Below are 6189 nucleotides of genomic sequence, written 5' to 3' on the forward strand. Positions count from 1 at the left end.
TTTATGGGTTTCTTAGGTTTTTAAACAATCTGCCTTAGAAGCATTAATGGATCTCTGTTCCGGGGGCAGTTTTTTTCAAAAATGTCTGACTACTTATATTATTTTAACAAGTGAATAGTGTTGAAAATTAGGCATAGAGTGCCCCATACAGAGGAAACAGTAGGGATCCTTAGCAACCGTTTTCTTCTTTTTTTCTTTTGCGTTTGGAAGAGGGTTCTACCCAGCAGTGCTCAGAACTGTTTTCTGGCTCTGCTCTCAGGGATAACTTATGGTGTAGCTCAGGGGACTGTAAGGGATGCTGGAGATCAAACCCAGTTCAGCAGTGTGGAAAGCCAGTACCTATACCCCCTGTACTATTTTCTGTACCCTTTGCCCTAAATTTTTAATGCATTTATGTTTATTGAATACTTCATAATGCAACTCACTGTATGTAAGCATATATATGAGTTCATCCTTATCAACTCAAGGACTTTAGGAAAGAGGAACTGCTACAAATATGGCCACAGTGCTTGCTGTTTCAAACAATGCAAGTTTTTAGCTTCAGACAAGGAGTCTCCTATCTTCTGCAAGCATCCCCAAACACTGACAGGTTTACATGGTAACTTGTATGTATGGTGAACTCAAATTCTTTATATATATATATATATATATATATATATATATATATATATATGCATATAAACCCTCAGGGCTGCATTCTGTGAAATTTAGGGACCCATGGGTGCTGGGATTAAACTGAAGTTGGCCACATGCTTAACTTAAGGCAGGCACCTTAAGACTTGTGCTCTTTTCTCTACAAAAAATTCTTCTTTTAAAAAATTATTTTAGGGGAATCCCTGGGCAATATGTCTTCTTGTGGCCACTCTCTGTGGGGCTAGATATATGGACTGCTCTTGTGAGGATTAAATCTAAGACCTTTCATAGGCAAGTCATTTGTACTACTACATCAAACATTCCCAACCCTTTTCTCAATTTTTAAGAGATAGTATATTTTTTAAAAAGCAACATTATTGTATAACAAGTTTTCCTAGTTAGAAAAAAAGAAATTAAGTCATAAAGTTGAATCATAACTAAAATGTACATCCTGGGTAATGACTGGATTCAGAGCCTAATCTCTTAGTAATATTAAGGAATTCTATATCTATATCTATATCTATATCTATATCTATATCTATATCTATATCTATATCTATATCTATATCTATATCTATATCACTGTTGTCCCGTGTTCATCTATTTGCACAAATGGGCACCAGTAAAGTTTCCATTGTGAGACTTGTTGTTACTGTTTTTGGCATATTGAATACACCATGGGTAGCTTGCCAGGCTCTGCTGTGCGGGAGGGATACTCAGTAGCTTGCCGGCTCTCCGAGAGAGACGGAGGAATTGAACGCGGGTTGGTCACGTGCAAGGCAAACACCCTACCCGCTAACACCATTGAAATTGTAAAAAAATATTTTATTGTAAAACCTTGTGATGGAGCGATAGTAGAGTAGGTAAGGGTCTTGCCTTGCATGCAGTCAACCCGGGTGTGGGCCCCACACTGCAGACCACAGAATTGCATGTGGTCTCTCCAGTCCCACACATCATGATACTTGAGTACAGAGCCAGGAAAAAGCCCTGAGCACTGCCAGCTTTGACTCCAAACAAAACAAAACAACAAAAAGCCTGCTCTGTACTTCCCCCCAAAACTGGCATGTGCTGTATGCTACAATAGGGGAAAGAAATTAGGTTCAGCTGCAAAGGCAACTAAGATTGGTGGATGATGAGCAAAGTAAAACAGTCAATAGATAAAAATGGCTGAGGAGATACAAAAAAACATAGAAATTACTAAACAGAATTCTTGCTGAGGGTAAGCCAAGGACTTTGATATCCAGGGTAGAGGATGAGGAATTATTCACATATCAAAGTTGCCTGAAAATGAATGATCACTAAACTGACTTAGCAGGCATTGAGTAAGATGGAGTAAGTAGCTGATGAGGGATGAGACCCAGACTGAGACCGAGTTAAAAAGAGATTTCAGAGAAGTTTAACTAATGACTGGTGTAAGGAGAATCTGTCATGTTCAAAGACATGTGTAGAAAAATTGTGTTCATTTTGTGGTTAGGAAGAATGCAGAAGAAATGTTTTCTGTACGATTCAAAAAAATACACCTATATATTTAATATTCTTTTATTATATAGGGTTTCTGCTGACTTCATATAAAAGCATATGTTCATCACAATTGCTATGTAGATAGCGTAGTTCAACATGGAATTCTTTTTAGACCAACCAAGTTAGAAATATTCATGGCTCTTTGGAATATCAGTAGCACTCTGTTTTTGAATCCAGAGTTTGGAAACTCATAACTTCTGTGCATTTTTATGTTTATTGTATGTGACTTTTAATTTGTTTTATGTGAGCTTTGTCCCCTCTAAGTTTTAAAATTCTTTGGAGTTTTAGTCATTGTCTGTCTTGTATTGTAATCCCAGTATTAGTTTACACAATGTTTTAATTCTTAGATCAAATCTTATATAACTCCCTCTTTTTTTCCCTTCTTCCTTCCTCTCAAAATTTGCAAACATATGCATTTATTTACATAGAAGATTAGTACATTTAAATTTGCTATTCAGACATCATTAAATTAGCCTCTATTTTATTTTTTTTTCTTTGAATGATTTTTGGTTTTGTGTCACACAGGGCTGTGCACAGGGATCACTTCTGCAAGGAAATCGCCTCACTGAACTATATCTCTAACCCTTCTTTGGATGATTCTGTGTGTGTGTGTGTGTGTGTGTGTGTGTGTGTGTGTGTGTGTGTTGGGTGTATGGAAGGGTGATGCATGGGATGAACCCAAAGCCTCACACAGATAAGGCAAGCACTCTATCACTGAACATCCGTAGTCCTAAACTGTAATATTTTATGGAACCACATATGGGAAACACAGGGTAAACGATAACTATTGTAGTGAACATATTTAATGCCTCACTTGGCAAAAACTAACAAAAGATTATAATACCCTAAAAGGCATAATTAGAAGTGTAAGGTTTTCATTTTGAATTAGCAGCTAATGGGTGAAGTATCTCTGATATTTCCAAAGCAGCTGGGTGCAGTCTTAAGGGAATTAGCCACAAAGGGAGTTTAATTTCAGCTTTTACTATGTTAGCTTTGTTTAAAATGTATGTTTGTTTTTATTCTCAACCACAGTCTGTTAGGGTTTCTTTCTATTAAATATTTTGCGGGTAGGGACTGCTCTCCCTGCCCACCATCTACCATAACTGATGATGCATATCAATTAGTTTCCTAAAAATAGAAGTTTGCTCTGTAAAAATAAAAGTTCTAGAATTACTTTGTGAGTTTTTTTATTTGGTTGTAAAAGAAGTATGTATTTATTATACAAAATTTTATGAGAAAATATGTATACATCCAAAGAGATAAAAGCATTCACATTTCAATAACCACTTTTATCATGTTAATATACCTATTTCTTTTGTTTTCATGTCTACTTCATTACTATAGAATCTCAGGGTCTCTGGGCTTCTATATCTGGCGATTCTAGGGCACTGTGTCATTATAGCAGTTCAACTTTGCATCAGGAATATTGCAAGGCATGCACTCTAACTCTTTGAGATATTTTCCAACCCCATAAATACTAAAAAAAAATCAGGGACTAGAGAGATAGTAAAGGAGGTAAGTTGCTTCCTCTACATTCTAATGACCTGGGTTTGATCGCTGGCTCCATTTATGGTCCCCTAGGCACCATGAGGAGTGAGCATAGAGCCAAGAGTAAGCCCTGAGCACAGCTGGGTGTGGTCTCACTGTCCCTTCCCAATAAAGTCATGATGTAGGGTGTTTTATAATTCAGTTTGCATTCAGCTCTTAGTATATTTGAATACTTTCCTATGACATTACATACTTATTAGTTTAACAGCTACATAGTACCTCACTTTATGAATGTGGTGCTATTTCTGATTACTTTGAACATTTGTGATCTATTTTTGGGAATACTACTTTGAAGAATATCTTTATTGAAAAATATTTGTGTATATTTATTGTTATCACCTTAAACATAACCCTGGAAATAATATTTCTGGGTTAAACATTACGTGTTAAGTTTTAGATGAGCATTACTGACATAAATACTGGAGGTAAAGATCACTAATTACACAGGTTATAAAATATAAATATAAATGTATAAGCAATTATTAAAATAGCATAGCATCAAGTTATATTAGTTTCATCTAACTACTTCTTATCCACCTCATAGCACAAATAGATTTTGACAGTTTTATTTTGTGATCATGTATATGAATATATGACAACCCATTCATATTTATTTACAAATAATTGCATATAATAATCATGGAAACTTTTTATGTAATAGCCTCAAACTGGAAATTTAAATATTGGAAGTGAACAGTGGAATAGATGAACAAATTGTAGTATATTGATGTCATAGAATATTGCTCAGCAGTAAAATGGAATGCACTTTTACTCATTTTAATGACCTTATACATTAATTCTATGTGGATCAAATAGTGACATAAAATTAACATAGGGTATAAATCTTATCTCGAGGGACTGAGCTATCAAATTTTTAGACTGGGTAAATGCCTACAATTTGATAGGACTATGTGGAAATAAAGGTCTTTAAGATTTTCACATTGAAAGAACAATGATTGCTTTACTGAAAATGGCATTTTTTTTCAAACAATCTTCTAATGTTGACAATAGATAATGTTTCTGTGTTTGGATAATAGTGAAAGACTGTATTGAACTATTTGCCATCTCTTTTCTGTGTGTACCTAGTATTTCTAATATTTTTGTACTAGTAGCTGCAATTTGGGTATTTTTTCCCCACAGTTTATTTTGATCTGTGCTTAAAGAATTTCCTCTGTAGGTAGATGTCAACTTGCTTTTTCTACCACTGTTTTCCAAAATTGCAATAAGTTGCTTGAAAATGCTACTTAATGAGTCAAAGACAGTCTTATCTCCAGCCTCTCTTGCTTCTCACAACCTCACTTAGACTCACTTTTAAACAATAGCTTTAGGTTTGCTTCTTTTGGTTGGAACTTAGCTCCATTGTATAATCTGAATTTATACTACCATTTCCAGAGACTCATTACAGCTCATATTGTCTTTCTTTCTTTTAAATTTTATTAAATCACCATGGTTTACAAAGTTATTCATAGTGGAGTTTTAGACATACAGTATTGTAGCACTGATCACCCATTACCCATCAACTTCCCTTCATCAGTGTTCCCATTTTTACTCCTATATACTCTCTCCCACCACACACCCTTTCCAGCCTACCTTCTTGATTGGCACCTTTCTAAGTTTGGGTCTCTTGATTTTGGTGCTATTGAATCTCTATCATTCTGTATGTCCTGACCTGGCCCCTGTTGTTTCTCATCTGTAACTTTCCCATTCCATTCCACTCTTCTATATCTTCTCCTTTCTATATTCTGGGGACAAGTTTTATCTAAATACCACCCCTTAAAACATTACATTCCCTTATCTAGTGATTCTAGATAACATCATCATCATCATCATCATCCCATTGATCATCAAATTTCTCGAATGGTCTCAGTAATGTCTCCATTTGTCCTAGCCCTGGGATTTTAGAAGCCTCTCTTTACTCGTCCTTCTCAACAGTGCTTCATTGGAGGGTCTTTCAGGGTCAGGGGAATGAGACCCAGTGTTGTTACTGGTTTTGGCATATGAATACACCATGGGGAGTTTGCGAGGCTCTCCCATGTGAGCAGGAAACTCTTGGTAGCTTGCCAGTTTCTCCCAAAGAGAGATGTAGGATATAAGATGTCTTCTGGGAGCTTGGTTTTAAGTCTCTGGATGTTGACCATTGGTGGAATTACATGGTGCCCTGGGTCCCTGAGTGTGACCCCCTAGCTACTGGAAAATGAGAAATCTGGGCGGAAAAGGCCCAGTCCCGATCCGAACAAGCTTGAAGGTCTCAGCCCCGGGTCCCACAAACATAGATAACATACGCAAATGATATCGGCCTATGTTTATCCTATCTTCCACTAGAAATTGGTTATACAGGAAATGCTCCTGCTCCTAAAACACTGTCTGTGGTAGGGTCAGGTCTCACTGTTGGAGAGATGTTGGTAATTCATAGATTAAATGGTTTAGTTCTGAAGTTTGTTGCTGGGCTGTACCTTTTAACTTCTCGAGGACATGTTAGTTTTTAAT

This window comes from Sorex araneus, chromosome 3, assembly GCF_027595985.1.
Source record: "Sorex araneus isolate mSorAra2 chromosome 3, mSorAra2.pri, whole genome shotgun sequence".
Lineage (NCBI taxonomy): Eukaryota > Metazoa > Chordata > Mammalia > Eulipotyphla > Soricidae > Sorex > Sorex araneus.